General features: G+C 50.6%; 1 protein-coding gene across 21 annotated transcripts in view; it reads left to right on the top strand.

The window, feature by feature from the left end:
• Positions 1-14,044: 14,044 nt before the first annotated feature.
• Positions 14,045-25,400, top strand: part of madd (MAP-kinase activating death domain) — a 160,057-nt gene continuing 148,701 nt past the window's right edge. For 19 of the 21 annotated variants that reach the window (XM_052028965.1, XM_052028960.1, XM_052028964.1 and 16 more), the window contains exon 1: positions 23,127-23,262. The gene's annotated coding sequence lies outside the window, so the exon portion shown is untranslated. Of the gene's footprint in view, positions 14,122-23,126; positions 23,263-25,400 lie in introns of those variants that run through there. The other 2 variants (XM_052028954.1, XM_052028941.1) reach the window with 2 other exon arrangements.

Here is a 25,400-nt window from a genome sequence, read left to right as displayed (position 1 = left end):
ACTGTTGCAATGAGACTCAAAGCAAGCTCAAGCATCTCATCTTCCGTCCAGACAGGTTGCTGCCTGCAGGAGCCAGTACTGAATTCTCCAACCCCCAGGTAGCTCACTCTTTCTTTCTGTTGGTATCAGGACCGACCAATTCCACCTGACATCGACTTTTGCCTCAGTTTTTCTTCTTTCTTTTTCCTTTTCTTTGTTTAGTTCCTACTGCTGGGCAGGTCCCACAGCCTGAGCACTAGCAGATCAGATCAGATCTCTTTATTAGTCACGTGTACATCGAAACACACAGTGAAATGCACCTTCTGCGTAGAGTGTTCTGGGGGCAGCCCGCAAGTGTCGCCACGCTTCCGGTGCCAACATAGCACGCCCACAACTTCCTAACCCGTACATCTTTGGAATGTGGGAGGAAACCGGAGCACCCGGAGGAAACCCACGCAGACACATGGGGGAGAACGTACAAACTCCTTATAGACAGCGGCGGGAATTGAACCCGGGTCACTGGCGCTGTAAGGCGTTACGCTAACTGCTACACTACCGTGCCTGCCCGTGCAACCATTACCGTTACCGTACCATGCAACACACAAAGAAGTTAATCTGACCTCAGGTGGTCCTCAACTGCCAGGTTAAGTCCTCAGGTCTCACCCCATCAGAGACGTTCCCCTGTTTCACCTGTTTCCCCCTCCCTCTGCCGCCCTCCAGTTCCAATAAAAGGTTCCGGATCCAAAGTGTTAATGGTTTCTCCTTCCACAGATACTACCTGACCCAGCTGAATGGTTCCTGCAACTTCCATCCGAATACTGTTTGCAATGTTTGGTTATTCGAAGGACGGGTATCTCACTCTTGCGTTGTGCAACATTTTGCCAGACTGGAATTCCTTCCCAACGCAGTGTGCAGGGGTTGGATATGCACCCGAAGGAGGTCACATTCTCATGCTGCCTGGGTTGGATATTCAGACTCCTACGATACCATTCTCACATTGCCCGCGGTCCTTGGATAAACAGGAGACAGGAGCCCTGTTGTAATGCTGTGTGTAATGCTTGGACATAGAGTGTGTGTAAAGTTTGGATACCCAGATTGGGGACATCATTCTATTGCTATTGGCTGTGGGTGAAAACACAGAGCACTGACTATTTACTCTTGTACTACCTCGGTTCCCGGTTATCCACGGGTCTGTGATCCCATTTTAACTGCAGGTCCAGTGGTAGGATAAACAGAGGATGAGGATTCCATTCTAATGCTGAGTGGGTGAGGTGATTCATTGGGAAACAGCCGCTTAGGCCCAACTCATCTGTACTGATCAAGGTGCCTATCTATGTTCATCCCATTTGCCTGCGCTTGGCCTGTATCCCTCTAAACCGTCCAAATGTCTTTTAAATGTGATAACTGTACCCACCTCTACCATTTCCCCCGACAGCTTGTTCCACACACCCACCACCCTCTGTGTGAAAAACTTTCCCCTCAGATCCCCTTCAAATCTTTTCCCCTCACCTTAAACCTGCGCCCTCTAATTTAGACTCCCCAACTCTGTGTAGAGATTGTGGCTAACTACCCTTATCGATGCCCCTTGTAATTTGATAAATCTCTATAAGGTCACCCCTTCAGCCTCCTTCGCTCCAGTCCCAGACCCTCATCTCTCCTTATGACTCAAGCCCTCCAGTCTGGGCAACATTCCAGTGAATCATTTCTGCACCCTCTCCAGCTTAATAATATCCTTCCAATAGTGCGGCAAACGGAACTACACACAGTGCTGCAGTGTGTTGGGATTGGTATTGGTTGATTATTGACACTCGTACCGAGGTACAGTGAAAAACTTGTCTTGCATACCGATTGTACAGGTCAATTCATTACACAGTGCAGTTACATTGGGTTAGTACAGAGTGCATTGAGGTAGTACAGGTAAAAACAATAACAGTACAGAGTAGAGTGTCACAGTGTGTAGCCTAACCAATGATTTGTACAGCAGAAACATGACTTCCCAACTCCTACCCCCAATCCTTCGGCTGACGAAGGCAAGCACACTTCTTCGCTGCTCCATCTACCTGCGTTGCCACTTTCGGGGAACTATGTACTGCCATTCACTGTGTGTGCCCTGGCCTGCTTTAACTTTCCAAAATGCATCACTTAGCACTTGTCTGAGTTAAGTTCCATCAGCCATTCCCTTGCCTACTTCCCCCAGTTGATTTAGATCCTGTTGTAACCTCAGACAACCTTCTTCAGTGGGCACTATACCACCAACTTTGATGTTACCTGCAAACTTACTAATCATGCCACCAATATTCTCTTCCAAATCATTCATATATATGATGACAATAACAGACCCAGCATCAATCCCTGTGGCACACCACTTGCCACAGGCCTCCAATCTGCAAAACAACCTTCCACTGCTACCCCCTGCCTCCAACCAGCAAGCCCAATTTTGTATCTCACCCTGGATCCCATGTATCCTAACCTTCTGACCTAACCTACCATGTGGGACCTTGTCCACGGAGACTACATTCACAGCCCTGCCCTCGTCAATCCTCTTGGTCACCTCCTCAATCAATTAATGGGATCCTATTTCAATAATGCTTATTCTTAATTCTAGTACAGATGACCAGGGTCATCTGCAGATACTGTGTGAATTGGTGGAATATTCTGAGGACAGGGATCTACTTTTAACTCTGCGTGTTGGTTATTCCAAGGGTGTGAAATCCCTTTACCACCCTCTGTGACTCCCAGCACTAGGACCCCATTCTAACAGTCTGCACATTGTTTGGATGTTCATATTTTGTGCAGTAGTTTTCCATTCAGGTGAGAGGGCTTCAGTTCAATCCTGAGGGTTTGGATTGACAGTGGAAGGGACCCAATTCTACGATGATGCATAAAGCTCATCGGAACGGGATGAGCGGGATTAGCTGGAACGGGGTGGGCGTTAGGGGTTGTGGGTTACCAGCAGGCTGCCCCTACCTTCCAGCACTGACAGAGAGCACTGCTACCTGCATTGTCCCCTCTTTGGGAAGCTTCACCAAACCCTCCATCTGCACTTCTCATGGAAATCCTGATGCTGAAACACCTGAATTTACAACAAACTCAGAACAAATCTGACAGGGGAACCTTCCTGACAGTGTCACAAGAGTCCTACAGTACTGGAACAGGCCCTGAGCCCAACTGGTCCATGCTGACCAAGATTCCCATCTAAGCCAGTCCCATTTGCCCACGGTTGGCCCATATCCCTCTAAACCTTTCCTATCCATGTACCTGTCCAAGGGCCTTCTAAATGTTGTTAATGTACCTGCCTTATCCACTTCCTCTGGCAGCTTGTTCCATATACGGACCACCCTCTGGGTGAAAATGTTGCCCCTTGGGTCCCTATTAAATCTCTCCACTCTCACCTTAAACCTAGGCCCTCTAGTTCTTGATTCCCCAATCCTGGGAAACAGACTGTGCGTATGTGATATGTTGATGTTCTCCCTCTGTGACTGCCTTCCAGCCCGGCTTGTTCCACACAGCCCCACCCCAAACCCCGAGGCTGCAGCTCGCTGGGTGGGGGCTCCCCTTCTGGTGGTTGGACTACAGATGTCCACAGTGGACAACCACGATGGCCACAGTGAATGGGATGATGGTTTACAGTCCCTCTATTCCTCACCTCTGATTCTCCCCTCTCCCATGGACCATTCCCAGATCATAGAACAGTACAGCACAGTATGAGCCCTTCGGCCCACAATGTTGTGCCAACCTATATAAACCTTACCTCATGACCAATCTAACCCTTACCTCCTACACAGCCCATAACCCTCCATTTTTCTTACATCCATGTGCCTATCTAAGAGCGTTTTAAAGGTCCCTATTGTATCAGCCTCTACGACCACCCCTGGCTGTGCATTTCACGCACCCGCCACTCTCTGTGTAAAAAAACTACCTCTGACATTTCCCCTAAACTTTCCTCCACTCACCTTAAACAGATGTCCTCTGGTATTGGCCATTGCCACCCTGAGAAAAAGCTGCTGGCTGTCCACTCTATCTATGCCCCTCATAATCTTATACACCTCTATCAAGTCACGTTTCGTCCTGCGTCGCTCCAAAGAGAAAAGCCTTAGCTCGCTCAACCTTTCCTCATGGGACATCGTCTTTAATCCAGGCAGCATCCTGGTAAATCTCCTCTGCACCCTCTCTAAAGCTTCCACATCTTTCCTATAATGAGGCGACCAGAACTGAACACAATACTCCAAGTGTGGTCTAACCAGAGTTTTAGAGAACTGCAACATTACCTCACAGCTCTTGAACTCAATCCCGCAAATAATGAAGGCTAACACACCATAACGCCTTCTCAATCATGGCAACTTTGAGGGATCTATGGACTTGGACCCCTAGATCCCTCTGTTCATCCACTCTGCATACCTCCCCTCTGCAGAAATTCCATTTCCTCTGAGCTGGCATCTTCCTTTGTCCCAAAGCTCCCATTCCTCATTCCCTGAACTCCCGATCCCCAGTCGCCCTTACTTCCAGAGACTTCGCTCATTACTCGGCTGCCTTCTGCTCCACCCCCTCTGCTTACCCTCCCCCCCACCTCTGGAGTCCCCCGGTGATGCTCAAGCCTCAAGACCGATGAATTGTTGATTGCTGGTGCCCCCGAACCCGAATCTCTCCCAATTCCTGACAACTGATTACCATCATTCTTGCCAAAAGAACCTTCTAGCATGTGTGGCTTCCAGAAGTGGCATGGGCAGATATGTTAGCAAAAGGGACAGGAGCTGCTGGTCGGAGGGGCGGTGAGCAAATTTGGCAGAAAATTCCAGACTATATCTCCAGCCACCCTGCTTCCTGTGAGGACTCCAGACCGCTTCCCGGCTCTGTTGTACCTGTTCCGACGATGGGACTTTCCACACCAGAGCTTCTGACTGGTCTTCTTTTTCCTTTAAACTGTGGCTTCCTCCCCAACGTGGGGCTCTCCCGCATTCCTTGAACCTCTGTTCCCATCCCCTCTCCCCCCAGCCAGAGCAAGAATGGTGTGCTTCCCGTGTCCTCACATCCCACCCCACCCACCTCCACATTCCACCGATCATCTTCCGTAATGTCTTCCCCAACTTCGACGCCATCTCTCCGCCGGATATACATTTCCCTTCCTTCCTTTTTCAGCATTTTGAAAGGGCCGTTCCCTCGTGGCGTCCTGGCATGTTCTCCGCCAACCGCCCCCTCTCGGGGCACGTCCCCGCGCAACCACAGGAGATGCCAAGTCTACCTTCTTAACCTCTTCCCTCCCCGCCATCCAGGTTCTCAAGCTATCCTTCCAGGCGAAGCAACGACTCTTTTTCCCTTCTTCCAGTTTGACGATCACGGTGTGTCCTCCACCACTTCAGAGAAACCAAACACAGACTGGGTGCCTGCATCATGGAGTACCCCAGTTCAATCCACAAAGGCAACCCTGAGCTTCCAGTTGCCAATCACTTCCATTGCCCATCCCACTCCCACCCTGACGTGCCAGTCAATGGCCTCCTGCACTGTTCCATCGAGGCCCAAGTGGATAAAACTTCCATCCGTTGCAGCCTTCTTGGCTCAGTGTTGAATTCAACAATTTCAGATAGCCTGCCTTTCCTGTTTGTGTTAGAACAGGCCAGTCCCGATAAAAGGACCTGTAACGTTAATTTGTCTTTCTCTCTCCACAGAGGCTGCCTGACCTGCTGTGTATTTCTAGAATTCTTTTTATTTTCACACTTCCAGAAACTGTTCGATGTCTGAGTTCCGTACCTCTCTCTCTCTCTCTCTCGAACTGTTGCCTCACCCTATCAGAGATAATCCCCCCGTTCTCTCCACCCCTCCCCTTCTCTGCAACTCTAAACTTGTTTTCCCACTGGTGCAGTTCTGGCTTGAGCTATCTCTCCCCAGATTGGGCAGGCACGGTAGTGTAGTAGTTAGCGTAACGCTTTACAGCACCAGTGACCTGGGTTCAAATCCGGCAGCTGTCTGTAAGGAGTTTGTACGTTCTCCCCATATCTGCGTGGGTTTCCTCCCACATTCCACAGCCGTACGGGTTAGGAAGTTGTGGGCGTGCTCTGTTGGCGCCAGAAGCGTGGCGACACTTGTGGGCTGCCCCCCAGAACACTCTATGCAAAAGATGTATTTCACTGTGTGTTTCAATGTACATGTGACTAATAAAGAGATCTCTTTCTCTTATGCTGCCTGACTTGCTGAATATCTCCAGCAGTTTCTGTTTTCATTTCCAGCATCTACAGTTGTTTTGTTCTGGTGGAAAATGTTGTTGGTATTGGTATTGGTATTGGTTTATTATTGTCACTTGTACCGAGGTACAGTGAAAAATTTGTCCTGCATACCGATTGTACAGGTCAATTCATTACACAGTGCAGTTACATTGAGTTAGTACAGAGTGCATTGAGGTAGTACAGGTAAAAACAATAACAGTACAGAGTAAAGTGTCACAGCTACAGGGAAGTTCAGTGCAGGTAGACAATGTGCAAGGTCAAACAAGGTAGATTGTGAGATAAGATAAGATACCTTTATTAGTCACCTGTACCTCGAAACACACAGTGAAATGCATCTTTTGCATAGAGTGTTCTGGGGGCAGCCCGCAAGTGTCACCACGCTTCCGATGCCAACATAGCACACCCACAACTTCCTAACCTGTACGTCTTTGGAATGTGGGAGGAAACCGGAGCACATTCAGACAGGGAAACCCACACAGACACACGGAGAGAACGTACAAATTCCTTACAGAGAGCGGTCGGAATTGAACCTGGGTCGCTGGCGCTGTAATAGCGTGAGATCAAGAGTCCATCTCATCATATAAGAGAAGTTCAATAGTCTTATCACCGTGGGATAGAAGCTGTCCTCGAGCCTGGCAGTATGTGCCCTCCGGCTTCTGGATCTCCTGAAGTGGAGGCTGTCGTGGGTGGTGGGGTGGGTGGTGGGGGGGGGGGCACTGTCCAAAACCTTCCACGGTTTGACAAACTGATAATGCTGGTGTAAAATGTGACATTTTCAAGATTGAGATGGGCAGTGTTTCTGACGGCAGGTTTTTGACAGAAGCATTATTTCTCCCCCCACAGATGCTGCCCAACCTGCTGAGTAGTTTGATCATTCTCCACCAGAGAGTTTTGTGAGGTGGGGTTTGGGGAAGAGGGTGGACACATTAACCATAATGCAACAACCTGGAAAATCACAATATGTTTTCAACAAGTCTCTGAGGTTGGGGAAATAGGTTGAATTAGGGCTTTTAATTGGGATTTATTAGGGTCTTTTAACAATGTAATGAAACCCTAGACTTACAAGCAGGTAGATCTCTTCCCTCATTTTCCTGATATAATTTTTTCCTTGCTGGTGTAGAAATAGTGGAGTGACCATGATTTTACTTTTAAGTGACTGGACCACACAATTACAGCAGAAAGGGCAGAGTACACTGCTGTGACACCTTCTTCGCTGCTGATGGGGCAGTGTTAGATGTTCCATCGTCTGTTTTGGGTGTCAGGTTTTAAATATCCATTTATGCGTTGTGTACCTTCATCCCCATGGTTAATACAGATACAAATACAGAGCTGTGGAAGATCAGAGCCTGGTTATTTCTAGGGCAACTGACACAAAATGCTGGACGGACTCAGCAGGACGGAGACACAAGAGGGGCTGCAGATGCTGGAAACCTGGAGCATGTTTCTGTCTTGGGTTTGTCACCAAATGTTGCTTTGGGACATGAATTCCATTCAGTTTGCTAAGCCCCATCAAGGTGCAAGTTGTATCAGAACGTAGAACAGTACAGCACAGGAACAGGCCCTTCGGCCCACGATGTTGTACCGGACTAATTAAACTAGTAATTAAATGCCCAACTAAACTAATGCTTTCTGCCCACACAATGTCCGTATCCCTCCATTCTCTGCCCATCCATGTGCCTATTTAAGAGCCTTTTAAACGCCTCTATTGTATCTGCCTCCACCCCCACCCCTGGCAGCACATTCCAGGCACCCAGCTCTCTGTAAAAAACTTGCCCCGCACATCTCCTTCGAACTTACCCCCTCTCACCTTAAATGCATGCCCTCTAGTATTAGACATTTTGACCCTAGGAAAAAGATAGGCAGCCATCGACTCTATCTATGCCTCTCATAATCTTATGAACTTCCATCAGGTCTCCCCTCGGCCTCCGCCGCTCTAGAGAAAACGATTCAAGTTTGTCTAACTTCTGCTCATAGCTCATTCCTTCTAACCAGGCAGCATCCTGTTAAACCTCTTCTGCACCCTCTCCAAAGCCTCCACATCTTTTTTATAATAGGGCAACCAGAATTGAATGCAATACTCCAGATGCAAGCTAACTAGAGTTTTATAAAGCTGCAACATAACTTCCTGATTGTGTTCAGTTCTGGTTGCCTCATTACAGGAAGGATGTGGAAGCTTTAGAAAGGGTGCAGAGGAGGTTTACCAGGATGCTGCCTGGACTGGAGAGCATGTCTTATGAGGATAGGTTGAGTGAACGAGGGCTTTTCTCTTTGGAGAGGAGGAGGATGAGAGGTGGCCTGATAGAGGTGTACAAGCTGATAAGAGACATAGATTGAGTGGACAGTCAGAGACTTTTTCCCAGGGTGACAATGGCTAACATGACGGGACATAATTTTAAGGTGATTGGAGGAAAGTATAAGGGGGATGTCAGGGGTAAGTTTTTTACATAGAGAGTGGTGGGTGCATGGAATGCACTGCCGGCAGAGGTTGTGGGGGCAGATACATTAGGGACATTTAAGAGACTCTTAGATAGACACATGAATGATAGAGAAATGGAGGGCTATGTGGGAGGGAAGGGTTAGATAGATCTTAGAGCAGGATAAAATGTCAGCACAACATTGTGGGCCGAAGGGCCTGTACTGTGCTGTAGTGTTCTATTGTTCTATGACTCTTGAACTCAATGCCTCGAGTATTGTTGGAGGCAGGGTGTGCATGACTTTAAGCACCACGTTGTTGAGGTCCAGGGAAAGCCTTTGTTTGCAGGGTAGATAAGGATGTAATATTTTTAGAACTTCACTTGATCAGGGAGGCACACAAGATTAGTGTTCATGCATTTGGGATAATACATTGAGACGGACTGAGGATTGATTCATGAACAAAGTAGTGTGTGTCGATGTAAAGGGATTGCAAGGTGTAACAACTGGAGTACCACAATAATCAGCTCTGTCATTAGTAGATCAGAGGACTTTGGGCAGTACAGGGTCAGTGATGACAAAACAAAGCCCTGCAGGAAAGACCATAAACAGACTGAGAAGGGATACAACCCATCAGTCACCAGCCTGCCTGAGAATACCACAGCTTCACCACCCTCGAGTGAAGATGTTTCTCCACATCTCGCTCCTAAATATCCCAAATATTCTGAGATTGGGTTAAATCGTTCAGGACTCCTCAGCCAGGGGAAGGACTCCCCTTGCATCTAGCCTGTTGAACCCTGTAAGAATTTTGTAAGTTTCAATGAGATTTCCTCTCATTCTTCTAAACACGAGAATATCGGCTTTGTCTACTCAGTTTCTCTGTATAAAGTAAACCCACCATCCCCAGGAACAGTCTGGTAAATCTTCACTGCACTCCCTTTATGGCAAGCATATCATTTTTTTATGTGAAGAGATGAGAAAGGTCTACCACATTCCAGCTGTGGCCTCAGCAAGGCTCCATATAGTTGCAGTAAGACAGCTTTACTCCTGAACTCAAATCCTCTTCTAATAACACCAACATGGTAGTTGCCGCCTTGGTAGTTTGCGACACCCTTTGAGTCGCACACTGGTACAGCGGCCTCACAGCCGCTGCCTCACAGTTCCAGGGACCCAGGTTCAATCCTGAGCACGGGTGCTGTCTGTGTGGAGTTCGCAAGTTTGCCTGCGACCACATGGGTTTCCCCTGGGTGCTTCAGTTTCCTCTCACGTCTCAAAGACACGTGGTTTGGTGGGTTAACAGGACATTGTAATTTGCCCCTGGTGTGTAGGTGAATGGTACTGTGTGTCCTGCCCTGGTTTGTCCTTCCAAAATACACTACCTCGCATTTATCTGAATGCGAGGTGTTGCATTTTGGAAGTGGATGAGATCTCATTTTTCCAATCATTTTCCAACTGCCATGTTATTGCCAACTCAGGCAGCTTGTCTTTATCTTGCTGAGGCCACAGCTGGAATGTGGTAGACTTTTCTCATTTCTTTACGTAAAAAAAAATGATAGGCTTGCCATAAACGGAGTGCAATGAAGAACCAGACTGTTCTCGGGGATGGTGGGTTTACCTTAAGATAAGATGAGATCTCTCTATTAGTCACATATACATCGAAGCACACAGTGAAATGCATCTTTTGCGTAGACTGTTCTGGGGGCAGCCCGCAAGCGTCACCACGCTTCCGGCGCCAACGTAGCACGCCCACAACTTCCTAACCCATACATCTTTGGAATGTGGGAGGAAACCGGAGCACCCGGAGGAAACCCACGCAGACACGGGGAGAACGTACAAACTCCTTACAGAGTGTGGCCAGAATTGAACCCGGGTCACTGGCGCCGTAAAGCGTTATGCTGACTGCTACACTACCGTGCAGATCTCATTGAAACTTACAAAATTCTTACAGGGTTCAACAGTCTAGATGCAAGGAGAGTGTTTCTCCTGACTGAGGAGTCTTGAACTATTTAACCCAATCTCAGAATATTTGGGACATTTAGGACTGAGATGTGGAGAAACATCTTCACCCCAGGGTGGTGAAGCTGTGGTATTCTCAGGCAGGCTGGTGATAGGTTGAATCCCTTCTCAGTCTGTTTGTGGTCTTTCCTGTGAGTAGATGAGCTGTGGTGAGAATGGAATGGGGTGGGGTAGGGTTAGTGTAAAATGGGTGCTTGGTGGTTGGTGTAGGCTCAGTGGGCCTGTTTCTGTGCTGTATCTCTATGACTCAGTGACTTGTGTACAAGGACACCCAGGTCTCTTTAAACATCAATATTTCCCTATAGAATCAAAGAGCCATAAAGATATACAGCATGGAAACAGGCCCTTTGGCCCAACTTGTCCATGGTGGCCAAGTTGCCCACCTGAGCTAATCCCATTTTCCTGCATTTGGCCCATATCCCCTTAAACTCTTCCTATCCGTGTACCTGTCTAAATGTCTTTTAAATGCTGTAATTGTACCCGCCTCTGCCACCTCCTCTGGCAGCTCGTTCCACACACCCACCACCCTCTGGGTGAAAAAAGTTGCCCTTCAGGTACCTTTTAAATCTTTCCCCTCTCACCTCAAACCTCTGCCCCCTAGTTTAGGACTCCCCTACCCTGTGGAAAAGGCTGTGACTATTCACCTTGCCCTTGACCCTCATGATTTTATAAACCCCTATAAGTTCACCCTTCAGCCTCCTACGCTTCAGGGAAAAAAGTCCCAGCCTATCCAGCCTCTCCTTATAACTCAAATCCTCCAGTCCCGGTAACATCCTCATAAACCTTTCCAGTCTAATGACATCCTTCCTATAGCAGGGCGACAATCACTGTACGCAGTACTGCAAGTGTGGCCTTACCAACAACTTGTACAGCTGTAACATGACATCCCGGCTCCTGTACTCAATAACCTGACTGATGAAGGCAAGCATGTAAAATGCCTTCTTCACCACCCTGTCTACCTGTGTCACCACTTTAAAGGAACTATGTACCCGCACCCTAGGTCTCTTTGTTGTAAAACATTCCCCAGAGCCCTACCATTCACTGTGTGTCCTGCCCTGGGTTGTCCTGCCAAAATGCAATCCCTCACATTTATCTGATTGCGAGGTCTTGCATTTTGGAAGTGGACGAGATCCCATTTTTCCACATCATTTTCCGACTGCCATGTTATTGCCCACTCAGGAAGTTTGTCTTTATCTTCTTCAAGCCTCACTACATCTTCTCCCTGTTCACAATCTCACCAAATTTGTATCATCAGTGAACTAGGGAAGATAACATTCGGTCCCCTCAGTCAAAAGTTAAAATCATGAGAGACATGGATAGAGCAGGTAGGCGGAATCTTTTCCCCAGGGTAGAATACGAGATCCCTCCACAAATGGGAACATCCTCCCACTATCCACTCTGTACAGAGCCCTCATCATTCCACACACTTTTATCAGATCTCCCCTCAGCCTTCTCTTCCCCAAAGAAGACAGTCCCAGTCTCTCTAAAGCACCCTCGTAACTGTCGTCTCTCAGCAGAGCAACCATTCTTGGAAATCTTTTCTGATGCTCTCAAATGCCTTCATACCCTTCCAACCAGAACTGATTTCCATTTGAGGCCACTCCAGTGCTTTGTAAGTGTTCAGCATGACTTCCTTGCTGATATATTCTACGCTGCAATTGGTAAAGTCCTCATCCTTTCGACTGTACATGTGACACTATAAACCAACAACATTACCTCACATTTCCCTGCATTTAGCTTCATCTGCTGTGCTACTCCTTGTTCCATCAGCCTGTTTATATCCTGCTGCAATCTATCACTATCCTCTGTGACTATAATACCACCAAGTTTTGCATCATTGCAAATTTAGAAGGCATGCGTCGCACCCCCAAGTTCAAGGATTTAAAAAAGCAATGGCCCTAACACTGATGCACTGTTTACCTTCTTCCAATCCAAAAAAACATTCACCAAGGCCTCTTACAAGTCTCTACATTTGAATTATTTGCTACTTTAGTTTCTTTAAAATATTTAATTTCTTAAACTAAAAATGCCATGGTAAAATTACTCAGACAGGCTTATAAGATAGATAATGAGAGGCTGCTTTCTCCATGGGGAGAGTCTCAGGATAAGGGAACAGTCATTTTTGGATGGAGATAAGGAATAATGGGATCACTCAGAGGATGGGACATCTGTAGAGACTGCACAGGCTCATCACTTCCATCCAGTCCATATTCACGGTGCGTTGCATCAGGAAGGCTAACAGTATCATCGGGGATGTCTGCCAGCCTGGCCATTCACTTTTCTCTCCTGTAGCTTCTGGGAGAAGATACAGGAGCTTGAAAGCCCGGACACCCAGACTCAAGAACGGCTTCTTGTTCACTGCAATCAGACTTCTGAGCCAATCACATCCCCTTCTCGGTGGTACTGCCACGTTCTCAAACTGTTAATTCCACCTCTCTCAGTTATTGTAAAATTTGCATTTCTTTTTTGCATTACCTCAGTTTGCACGATGATGCTTTGCACCATTCTGTTGTATTTGCCTTTGTTGCTGTATTTACAGGGGTATTTCTTATTTCCAGGTACAGCTTTTACTCTGTGAGCACACAAGCAAGGAATTTCATTTCACCCTGTATATAACAATGAACTAAACTGAATCTAAGGGCATCCTCATCCACTGGTTGCATCCGGGCAAAAAATGGATGGATGTTGAGGCATAACAGAATTAAAGGTCAGAGGCATCAGGCCTATTATGAGAGTTCGGCCATGGTCCCAGCAGGTGTGGGGGTAACGCCGGTGGATCCAGGGTCCCGGCAGGTGTGGGGGTAACGCCGGTGGATTCAGGGTCCCGGCAGGTGTGGGGGTAACGCGGGCGGATCCAGGGTCCCGGCAGGTGCGGGGGTAACGCGGGCGGATCCAGGGTCCCGGCAGGTGCGGGGGTAACGCCGGTGGATCCAGGGTCCCGGCAGGTGTGGGGGTAACGCGGGCGGATCCAGGGTCCCGGCAGGTGCGGGGGTAACGCCGGTGGATCCAGGGTCCCGGCAGGTGTGGGGGTAACGCGGGCGGATCCAGGGTCCCGGCAGGTGCGGGGGTAACGCGGGCGGATCCAGGGTCCCGGCAGGTGTGGGGGTAACGCCGGTGGATCCAGGGTCCCGGCAGGTGTGGGGGTAACGCGGGCGGATCCAGGGTCCCGGCAGGTGTGGGGGTAACGCCGGTGGATCCAGGGTCCCGGCAGGTGCGGGGGTAACGCCGGTGGATCCAGGGTCCCGGCAGGTGTGGGGGTAACGCCGGTGGATCCAGGGTCCCGGCAGGTGCGGGGGTAACGCGGGCGGATCCAGGGTCCCTGCAGGTGCGGGGAGTCGCCCCCCCCCCCACCGGGAGCCGGGAGCCGGGAGCCGGCTGTCAGTGCGCAGGCGCGCCGGCCGGCAGACCGGCGCAGGCGCATTCGCGGAGGAGGCAGAGCCGCGCAGGCGCGTTGGCAGTCGGCGCGGAAGCGGCGGTCGGGGGTCCGGAGGGAGCGGTGAGTGGGGAGCGGGCGGCGGGGGCCCGGGGGTCGCTGCGGGAGGGCCGGGCCTGGTGGCAGCACCCCCCACCCTCCCCCCAACCCAGCCTTACCCCCCACTCCCCCGGCCCCCCTCATCCCCCCACCCTTCTCAACCCCCCACCCTTCTCAACCCCCACTCCCCCAGCCTCAGCCGCCTCACACCCCTCACACCCCCCACCATCCACACCCCCTCACCCCCCCTCACACCCCCTCACACCCCCTCACCATCCACACCCCCTCACACCCCCTCACCCCCCCCACCATCCACACCCCCTCACACCCCCTCACCCCCCCCACCATCCACACCCCCTCACCCCCCCTCACACCCCCTCACACCCCCTCACCATCCACACCCCCTCACACCCCCTCACCCCCCCCACCATCCACACCCCCTCACACCCCCTCACCCCCCCCACCATCCACACCCCCTCACACCCCCTCACCCCCCCACCATCCACACCCCCTCACACCCCCTCACCCCCCCCACCATCCACACCCCCTCACACCCCCTCACCCCTCACCATCCACACCCCCTCACACCCCCTCACCCCCCCCACCATCCACACCCCTCACACCCCCTCACCCCCCCCACCATCCACACCCCCTCACCCCCCCTCACCCCCCCCACCATCCACACCCCCTCACCCCCCCCACCATCCACACCCCCTCACACCCCCTCACCCCCCCCACCATCCACACCCCTCACACCCCCTCACCCCCCCCACCATCCACACCCCCTCACACCCCCTCACCCCCCTCACCATCCACACCCCTCACACCCCCTCACCCCCCCCACCATCCACACCCCCTCACACCCCCTCACCCCCCCCACCATCCACACCCCCTCACCCCCCCCACCATCCACACCCCCTCACACCCCCTCACCCCCCCCCACCATCCACACCCCCTCACCATCCACACCCCCTCACCCCCCCCACCATCCACACCCCCTCACACCCCCTCACCCCCCCCACCATCCACACCCCCTCACACCCCCTCACCATCCACACCCCCTCACCCCCCCCACCATCCACACCCCCTCACACCCCCTCACCCCCCCCACCATCCACACCCCCTCACACCCCCTCACCCCTCACCATCCACAACCCCGCACACCCCCTCACCCCCCCCACCATCCACACCCCCTCACCCCCCCTCACACCCCCTCACCATCCACACCCCCTCACCCCCCCTCACACCCCCTCACCATCCACACCCCCTCACACCCCCCCCTCACCATCCACACCCCCTCACCCCCCCTCACCATCCACACCCCCTCACCCCCCCCACCATCCACACCCCCTCACACCCCCTCACCCCCCCCACCATCCACACCCCCTCACACCCCCTCACCCCCCCACCATCCACACCCCCTCACCCCCCCTCACACCCCCTCACACCCCCTCACCATCCACACCCCCTCACACCCCCTCACCCCCCCCACCATCCACACCCCCTCACCCCCCCCACCATCCACACCCCCTCACCCCCCACCATCCACACCCCCTCACACCCCCTCATCCCCCCACCATCCACACCCCCTCACCCCCCACCATCCACACCCCCTCACCCCCCTCATCCCCCCACCATCCACACCCCCTCACACCCCCTCATCCCCCCACCATCCACCCCCCCTCACACCCCACCATCCACACCCCCTCATCCCCCCACCATCCACACCCCCTCATCCCCCCACCATCCACACCCCCTCATCCCCCCACCATCCACACCCCCTCACACCCCCTCATCCCCCACCATCCACACCCCCTCACACCCCCTCATCCCCCCACCATCCACACCCCCTCACCCCCCACCATCCACACCCCCTCACCCCCCACCATCTACACCCCCTCACACCCTCTCACCCCCCACCATCCACACCCCCTCACCCCCCACCATCTACACCCCCTCACCCCCCACCATCTACACCCCCTCACACCCTCTCACCCCCCACCATCCACAACCCCTCACACCCCCTCACCATCCACACCCCCTCTCACCCCCTCATCCCCCCCCATCCACACCCCCTCATCCCCCCACCATCCACACCCCCTCATCCCCCCACCATCCACACCCCCTCACCCCCCCACCATCCACACCCCCTCACCCCCCCACCATCCACACCCCCCCACCATCCACACCCCCTCACCATCCACACCCCCTCACACCCCCACCATCCACACCCCCTCACACCCCCACCATCCACACCCCCTCACCCCCACCATTCACACCCCCTCACACCCCCTCACCCCCCACCATCCTCACCCCCCACCATCCACACCCCCTCACACCCCCTCACACCCCCTCATCCCCCCACCATCCACACCCCCTCACACCCCCTCACACCCCCTCATCCCCCCACCATCCACACCCCCTCATCCCCCCACCATCCACACCCCCTCACACCCCCACCATCCACACCCCCTCACCCCCCACCATCCACACCCCCTCACCCCCCACACCCCCTCACCCCCTCCATCCACAACCCCTCACACCCCCTCACCCCCCACCATCCACACCCCCTCACACCCCCTCACCCCCCACCATCCACACCCCCTCACACCCCCTCACCCCCCACCATCCACACCCCCTCACACCCCCTCACCCCCCCCCACCATCCACACCCCCTCACCCCCCCCACCATCCACACCCCCTCACACCCCCCACCATCCACACCCCCTCACACCCCCTCACACCCCCTCATCCCCCCACCATCCACACCCCCTCACACCCCCTCACACCCCCTCACACCCCCACCATCCACACCCCCTCACACCCCCTCACCCCCCACCATCCACACCCCCTCACCCCCCACCATCCACAACCCCTCACACCCCCTCCTCCCCCCAGCGAGCGGTGGTGTCGCCGCCTCCCGGGTCCCATTTGCCGGCGGCGGGTGACCGCGGGGTCCGGTGCCGGCTCCGCCCGCATCGCGCCGGTTCGGGTAACCGCCGACCCATTATTTTCTGTCGCTGGTCTCCTGTTGTGTTCTCACTTCCTCACGGTCACCCTGACTGTCCCGCACCTCACCCCTCACTTCAGGCGCCGGTGGTGGTCAGTCGGTGGTTCGGCAGCCCTGTGAACAGTGGGCTCACGAAGGAATCTGCAAAAGCCTCCCAACCATGTTGTGGTGGCCTGGGGTTGGGAGGATGAATCGGGGCCTGGTGAAGGGCTCTCCACCAGTGCCTTTTGTGCTTCGGGTGCCTTGGGACATTTTGCAATGAGAAATCTACTGTCTAGATGCAAGTAATTTGTCCTTGTGCCGTGTTCTGCCTCTTATTTTTCAGTGCTGAGGCCTCTGCAGTAGGGTTTAGGATAATCGTATGTTGAGTATAAGGGAAGGTGGAGCTCTGTAAAAGATGTGAGATGAGGATTATGTACAACATTTCTAATCCAACTTCATCTTTATTTAAAGGGGCTTGGGTCTTGTTGTATTCTCTGGTTCCCTCTGTATTAAAATGCTGCCAGCTACTCCCACCTTCCTTCCCCTAACCCTACCAAGTGTGAGGAGTGCAGGAGTACCATTTTGTGCGACTCACAGGTGAGCCATGTGCTCTGCAAATGGGACTGTACCCCTGAGAGGTGACACTGGTGTTTTTGTCCCAAAGAGGATTAGGTGATGGATCTGGTGTTGCCATCCTGAAAGCTGCAGCAAGCTAGTCTGTGACTTGTGAGGCGGTTATTTAGTGATGTCCTTGCGTTTAAAAGGTTATGATCAACGTTTACGAGAGCATTAGGTTTAACACTGCGCTGGTGCCTTATATTTAAAAGATGGGAACGAGGCATTGCACTGGAAGTGAGTGCCAGTCCGGTGTGATTGCTGAGCTTGTGGAGGAAGATGATTGAAGTAGGGCACCTTGCGTCTGTGCCCTGCGGTTGGTAGTGTGACGTATGTTATAGGAGGGGTCTTTCAGTCATTTTTCATCAGGTCTTGTCATCTTGTAAACCAGAATTAATCCAACTAATGATGGATTTTTGAGAATAGCGTCCTGATATTAACAGAAGCAAATTGGGTGAAAGGCTGAGAGCATAGTAAAACTGGCACATTCTATCTAGAAAAGATAATGGAAGTAAGGCGGGGAGAGGTTCTCGGACTGAATAGTCCCTTTCTGCATCGTTTTTGTACTTAAGCTGCACAACAGTTTGTCTTTTTGGGTGAGGCAGGTTCACACAAGGTTGGACTCAGGTCCATGTTAGGGACCAATCCTTGATCAAGGAAAGGTGGAGAGAAAAGCTGATGGAAGGTGAGATGAAGTTCGAAGAAAAGATGACTTGCATTTCTGAGGTACCTTCATGACCGTAGGACTTCTCCAAACTGCTTTACAGCCAAAGAAGTACTTTAGATGTTGTCACTGTTGTACAGCAGAAATACAGCAGTCAATTTATACATCACAAGCAGCAACGCGATAATGAGCAGATAATCCATTTTTTATGTTGGTTGAGGGATAAATATACAGGAATAACTTTTCTGTTTCTGTGAGGTTTTTCATGCCCTCCTGAGAGGGAGACTTTGTTTATCATTTCTTCTGAAAGACCTCCAAGTTCAGCACCCGCACTGGAGTGTCATTCCTAAATGTTTCTGCTGCAAGTGTGGAGTGTCATTCCTAAATGTTTCTGCTGCAAGTAGTGGAGTAGGCCTTGAAGCCAAGCAAGAGTGCTGCCAGCTGAGCCACATGGAACATTGACCACAGAAGGATAAGCCTTTGTGGGAACAAAATAGTGCTAAAAGGCAGCTACTCTGCTTTTTGCATCTTTACAGCTGAGGCAGGGTCACACGTGGCGGAGCCATGTGGCCAATAGGCCACCAATGTTGAATGTGGACCTGATCTGAAGTGTGGTGCAGACTTTGAAAGCATCTTTGTACAAGACATTGGTGAGGCCACATTTGGAATATTGTGTTCAGATTTGGTCACCCTGCTGTAGGAAAGATGCTATTAAGCTTGGAAAGAGTGCAGAGGCAATTTACGAGGATGTTGCCTGGAGTTACAGAGAGGGGTTGAGCAGACTATAGCTTTATTCATTGGAGCGTAGGAGAATGAGGGGTGATCATATGGAAGTGTATAAAATCATGAGGGGCATAGATAGGGTGAATGTACACAGTCTTTCTCCCCAGGGTTGGGCAATCAAGAACTAGAGGGCATAGATGTGAGGGGAGAGGTTTAATTGGAATCTGAGGGGCAACATTTTCACTTAGAGGTTGGTGAGTATATGGAATGAGCTGCCAGAGGAAGTGGTTGAGACAGGTGTATTAACAACATTTAAAAGATACTTGGACAGGTACATGGTATTGGTTTCTTATTGTCACTTGTACCGAGGTACAGTGAAAAACTTGTCTTGTATACTGTTCGTACAGATCAATTCATTCACAGTGCATTGAGGTAGGAAAGATTCAGAGGGATATGAGCCAAATGCGGGCAAATGGTGCTAGCTTAGGTGGGCATCTTGGTCAGCATGGACCAGTTGGGCTGAAGGGCCCGTTTTGGTGCTGTAATGAACTCTGTGACTATCTATGGAATGGGAAGACTGCAGGGGGCATATTATAGGGTGTTTCAGGCCAGCTGGGAGTATGTAGGTGTGTGTTGGTGGAGTACTTTAGTTACAGGGTAACTCAGACATTTTCACAAAAGTCACAGGAATGTGAAAAGAGCTGAGACCCTGATTCCAAAATTCTTCGTAGCTTCGGTGTCCAACAATAATTGTTGAGTCACAAAGCACTGAAACAGGCCCAGCATCTGCAGAATTTCTTGAGGCTTGGTTTTACTGCTCCACTGCAAAGTCTCTTCCCGGGATGCCTACTCTGAAGGAGTTTTCCTCCTCTCTTCGGGATTTCTGTGAGACCCTCTCTCACTGCTCCCCTTCTGTGATCTTGGCTGATCACCTGAACTCACCTATCCCCTGCCTGCGTGTACTCCTTCCCCCCACCTTCTTATTCTGGCTTCTGCCCTCTTCCTTTCCAGTCCTGATGAAGGGTCTGGGTCTGAAACGTCAACTGTTTATTTTGCTCCGTGGATGCTGCCTGACCTGCTGAGTTCCTCCAGCATTTCTTGTGTATTGCTCCAGATTCCAGCATCTGCAGAATTTCTTGTGTCTCCAGCCCACCTTGTCCGTTCCATACATCACAAAACTATCTACAGTATATTAATTTCTGACATCTGCATCTTTTTCATTCCCACGCTTTCCGGTCTCTGTACAATAAATGGTAGGACCTGAGGGAGAAACAGATGGACCTTGGTTTACATTTCCCATGTGTTGTCTTCATCATCTCTACCTGTGCTGCCACCTTCAAGGATCCTTGTACTTGTAAACCAAGGTCCCTCTGTTTCTCCCTCGGGTCCCACCACTTATTGTATCTATGTCATCAAAGGAGTGTGTGCGTGTTACTGGGGCTATGAATAACCACTGATGGAAATAATTTATAAGTGCAATGCAGCACTGTCTTAGTGTTACACCACACAACTGGAATCACTGGGTTAATACTGGGGTATTACCACACAGCCCTCTCCTCATTCCCCTTGTGAAGAGCCTGGGGAAATGGTGCATAGTCCTTAATTTGCATACATCTGAGTGCAGAATCTTCAGGTTTGTTTACAATCACCAGAGGAGCATCTGAGATGTGTTGATGGTGTTGTATGGATAGAGAACAAAGTGATATCTCTTGATAGTAAAATAAAGAGTGGCTGGGAAAAATAAACCTGGTTAGTTAATAGCTTCCACTTTGTACAGTAAAATAAGAGCCTGTGCAGTATGTCCTTTCATTTGTGACAGACCTGGGCTCTGCAGCTGATAACCTTGCATCAACTGCAGCAGTGGTTAAAAGCAGAGAGATGTTGCTTTTGTAATTGGATGTGAGTATGTAATTGCAACAGATCAGAAAGATTGTTGAAGTCTGGAGTGCACTAATTATGTTGTCTGTGTGCTTTCAGCAACCTGTGTGTTGACCTTCATCTGTGAGTGCAGTTAAAAGATGAATAATACCACCAGGTAGCCCCATACAAATCACTGGCTGCTTCAGAAGGTAAAAGCCAAAGGGGAAGGCCAAAATAGTGCGAGGGAGGAGAAGTTTTAACTCCCAGAAAAGTTCTGTGTTAATGCAAACAATGACTGCACTTTAAAAGTGCTGAACTGGCTGCAAAACACTTCGGCCCTGAGATCATGTAAGATGCAATGGAGATGCAAATCCTTTGGGGAGCTTTCTGACAATAAATTATTAGCGTGTGATTCACCTTGGGGCTGTGTGATAGCGGAGGGAGAGTTTGTCAAATTAAGCTAAGCTGAGAGTTGTGCAGGTGAAGAGATGTGCTCTGATTCCATCCCCTTTCCTCTTTGCACTGGATGAAGCCGACGCAATGCACTCCGTTTGACCGAGCTCCCACCACCACAGTAGCCTGAACCCTCCTTATCCACGCCAACGCTATTTAACTACAGACTCCTGCCAATCTCCACCCTTCCTGAAACCGCCATCTGCTAGCTTACCCCACTAGTGCGCCCCCATCCCCTCATCATGCAACTCTCTGACCTGTTCCCTCAGCAGTTCCCTCAGCAATTCCCCCATCCACTGGCTTACCCCTGCTGCCCCTCCACCTTCTGTTTGCTGTCTTGCCCCATTGGCACTTCTGACCACAACCCCCCTTCTCCCTGACTATCTGCTGCTGAATGTCCATATCCCCCGCAGTCCCTTTCCCACAATGTTACTGAAACCCATCAACCATGCCGTCCTCCTCTGCAATCTTTGCTTTCCCAATCCCCAATAATTTCTGACTGTGCTCCACAACATTCCTCTCCCTGCCTCCAAACATTTCGATGGGAATACAAGGTCTGTGGAGCTTCACAGAAGAATGGATGTGACATCAAAGGTAATGGGCAGCACATTGGTAGAGCTAGTGGGGCCTCATAGTGCCTGTGGCCTGGGTTCTGTCCTGACCTGCAGTGGAGTTTGCACGTTCTCCTTGTGACTGTGTGCGTTTCCTCCCACATCCCAAAGAGGTACTTGTTGGTTATTTAGCCACTATAAACTGTGGTTCATTAATAATCTGCATCGTGTCCAGTTTGGGTTTCGTTAGGAACACTTGGCTCAACACTTTGTCATAGCCTTGGGGCCAAACGTCGACCAGTGAGCTGAACTATAGAGGCGGGGTGAGACGGACTGTTCTTGAAATAAATACAGCGTTTGATTGAGTGTTAAGGAGTCTGAGTAAAACTGAAATCAATGAACGTCAAAAAGCAGACACGGCTATACTTGGGAGTAAAAACAGACAATGCTGGAAATATTCAGCAGATCGGGAGGCATGTGTGGGGAGAGAAACCATTCAATGATCCTTCAGAACTGCTGAGAAATTCAAAAGTGTTTTTGTTGCAGAGAAGAGGGTGGGTGAACAGAACAAGGAGAATGTCCGTGATAGGGTGCTGCTGATTGATAAGTCTGAACCATTCCTCCCACCCCCTCAGCCTGGTTGAAAGATGTTACGGCCATCCACATAACGTGGTGCTTGGTAGTTTAAGTGAGGTGATGCGGCACGTTGCCAGAATTCAGTCTCTGACCTCAATTTGGGATGTTGCTGCAATGGCGTGGCCTTGGTGGCTGGTTGATAAGGACGTGTTATTGACGATGGCTTGATGAAAGGTTGCCTAATTCTCCAGGCGTTTTCATGGTTGAGATATGGAAGTCGTATCAGAATCTGAAAGGTCTTGGCAGAGAAACTGAAGAAGGGTTTCTTTAAATGTTTATTTTACCAGACGCAATTCTTCCCACCATCACGCTATCCGACTGGAATTCAGACCTTGACTCTGCCAAGATCTGTGTGATTTACTGTTTTCTCTGTTCCATCAATTTATCTCCACTTTTGCCGTTTTTAACCAATTCAGATCAACAATTTCTGACTGAATCATCACCACACGGCTCAACATTTGCTTTCCCTACAGTCTGTCTGTGTCCGTTGCAGGTGACCTTGGCACTTGTTTTCGGCCTGACTGCCTGTGTTGGTTTGTAGCTGTCAGCATCTTTGCATCACTCTGCACTTAAAATGAAAAGGTTGCTCTGGTCAAGTGTTTTTGGGTTGCATTTTCACTAACCCACAATGGACTAGTGCATATTACTGAGCTTTTGTACACCTCAACTGCGTGAGTATAGCTGAGTATCTCTGTATGAATGTGTTGCACTGGAAATAAACAAGGTCCGGTGTGGTAAGGCACCACCATGGACTGAATTGCGGCCATACTGGCTCACTTACGGACTCCGCAGGCAGGAATGCAAAATAATCATTACCTGTTCCGAGTACTGAGGTATCATCTTAATGTTCTTTGAGTTGTATATGGAATAATGTCTGCCCAAGAGAGATTTAAAGGGTTGAATCTAATCGCAGAAACCATGAGATTTTATCAGTGTCGGCTGTGACTCATTTGGTAGCCGCCTTGCCTCTAAATCAGAATGTGCTGAGTTCAAGCCCCTCTCTAGAGACTTGAGCATCTAGGTTGGCAGTACAGGGCAGGGCTGAGGGAGTGGTGCACTGTCAAAGTGCTGTCTTTCATGGGAGAAGTCAAAATGAGCACCCATCTACAAATGGGTGCAGGAAACATTCAATGGTGTTCTCCACACCCCCCCACCCCCCTGCTTCAAAAGAGCAGGGGAGGTAACTGGTGCCCTGTTTGATGATGGAAGACCTGCATGTTTGGTCACTATTATGTGTTGTTGTTGGACTTTGTGTGCATGTTGGTTGCTGTTTTCCACTTAATACTGTTGCTTCAGAAGTACTTCAATAGCTGGGAAGTCCTGGAAGGGTTTGCGAAAGGTGCTATATAAATGTAAACTTGTTTTTTTTTACATGCTGAAATGAGATAAGATCTCTTTATTAGTCACATGTACATGAAAACACACAGTGAAATGCATCTTTTGCGTAGAGTGTTCTGGGGGCAGCCCGCAAGTGTCGCCACTCTTCCGGTGCCAACATAGCACACCCACAACTTCCTAACCCGTATGTCTTTGCAATGTGGGAGGAAACCGGAGCACCCGGAGGAAACCCACGCAGACACACAGGGAGAACGTAAAAACTCCTTATAGACAGCGGCCAGAATTGAACCAGGGGCACTGGCACTGTAATATCGTTCTGCTAACTGCTGTGCTACCGTGCCTGCCCCTTCGAGGTGTTTGTGTGGCTGTTTTGTAGATTGACATTTGTGTGATGCAGTTCTTGGTGCTCTCTGCCTGTTGGGGTTGATATGGGGGTGTGTTGGGGGGGGTGGGGTGCTGTGCGTGCTCCCCCTGCTGGACGGTGAGGTGTACTCCCAACAGTAAGAGCCAGGTTGTGGATGAGGTTTGTAGTGGGCGAGGTTTACCTGCCTGCACGTGATCCTCAACACTCCATTCCCTGCCTGTGCCTGTCGAAATGCCTCTTAAACATTGCTGTCATTTCTGCTTCCACCACTTCCCCTGACAGCATGTTCCAGGCACCTACCACTCTCTGAGTGGAAAAAAACTTGCTGTGTAAATCTCCTTTAAACTTTTCTCACCTTAAAGCTATGTCCACTAGTATTTGACATTTCCACCCTGGGTAGAAGACTCTGAGTACCTTATCTATGCCCCTCATAATTTAAGGAAACTATGGACTTGAAAGATCCTTCTGTACATCAATGCTCCTAAGGGCCCTGCCACTTGCTGTATACTTTCCTTTTATAGTTGACCTCTCAAAGTGCAACACCTCACACCTGTCCAGATTAACCTCCTGCTGCCATTTCTCTGCCCGTATTTCCAAGCTGGTTTATATCCTGCTGAGTCCTTTGACGACCTTCCTCACTATCCACGACTCTGCGAGTTTTTGTGTCATCCACAAACTTGCTAATCAGCCCACCTGCATTTTCATCCAAATCATTTCCGTCCAAATATATATCACAAACAACAAAAGGTCCCAGCACTGATCCTTGTGGAACACCACTGGTCACAGACCTCAAGTCAGAATAACACCCTTCCACCACTACCCTCTGTCTTCTATGGCCAAACCAATGTTGAATCGTCTACCAAGCCTCAATGGAACCCATGTGCCTTAATCTTCTGTATCAGCCTACCACGAGGGATCTTGTCAAAAGCTTTACGAAAGTCCATGCAGACAACATCCAAGATGAGCTTTCTTTATTAGTCACGTACATTGAAACACACAGTGAAATGCATCTTTTACGTAGTGTTCTGGGGGGCAGCCCGCAAGTGTCGCCACGCTTCCGGCGCCAACATAGCAGGCCCACAACTTCCTAACCCGTACGTCTTTGGA

The sequence above is a fragment of the Pristis pectinata genome, chromosome 14 (genome assembly GCF_009764475.1).
Source record: "Pristis pectinata isolate sPriPec2 chromosome 14, sPriPec2.1.pri, whole genome shotgun sequence".
In the NCBI taxonomy this organism is placed as follows: Eukaryota; Metazoa; Chordata; class Chondrichthyes; order Rhinopristiformes; family Pristidae; genus Pristis; species Pristis pectinata.
Note: the sequence above shows the minus strand (reverse complement) of the source record. Positions and strands in the feature narration are given on the sequence as shown.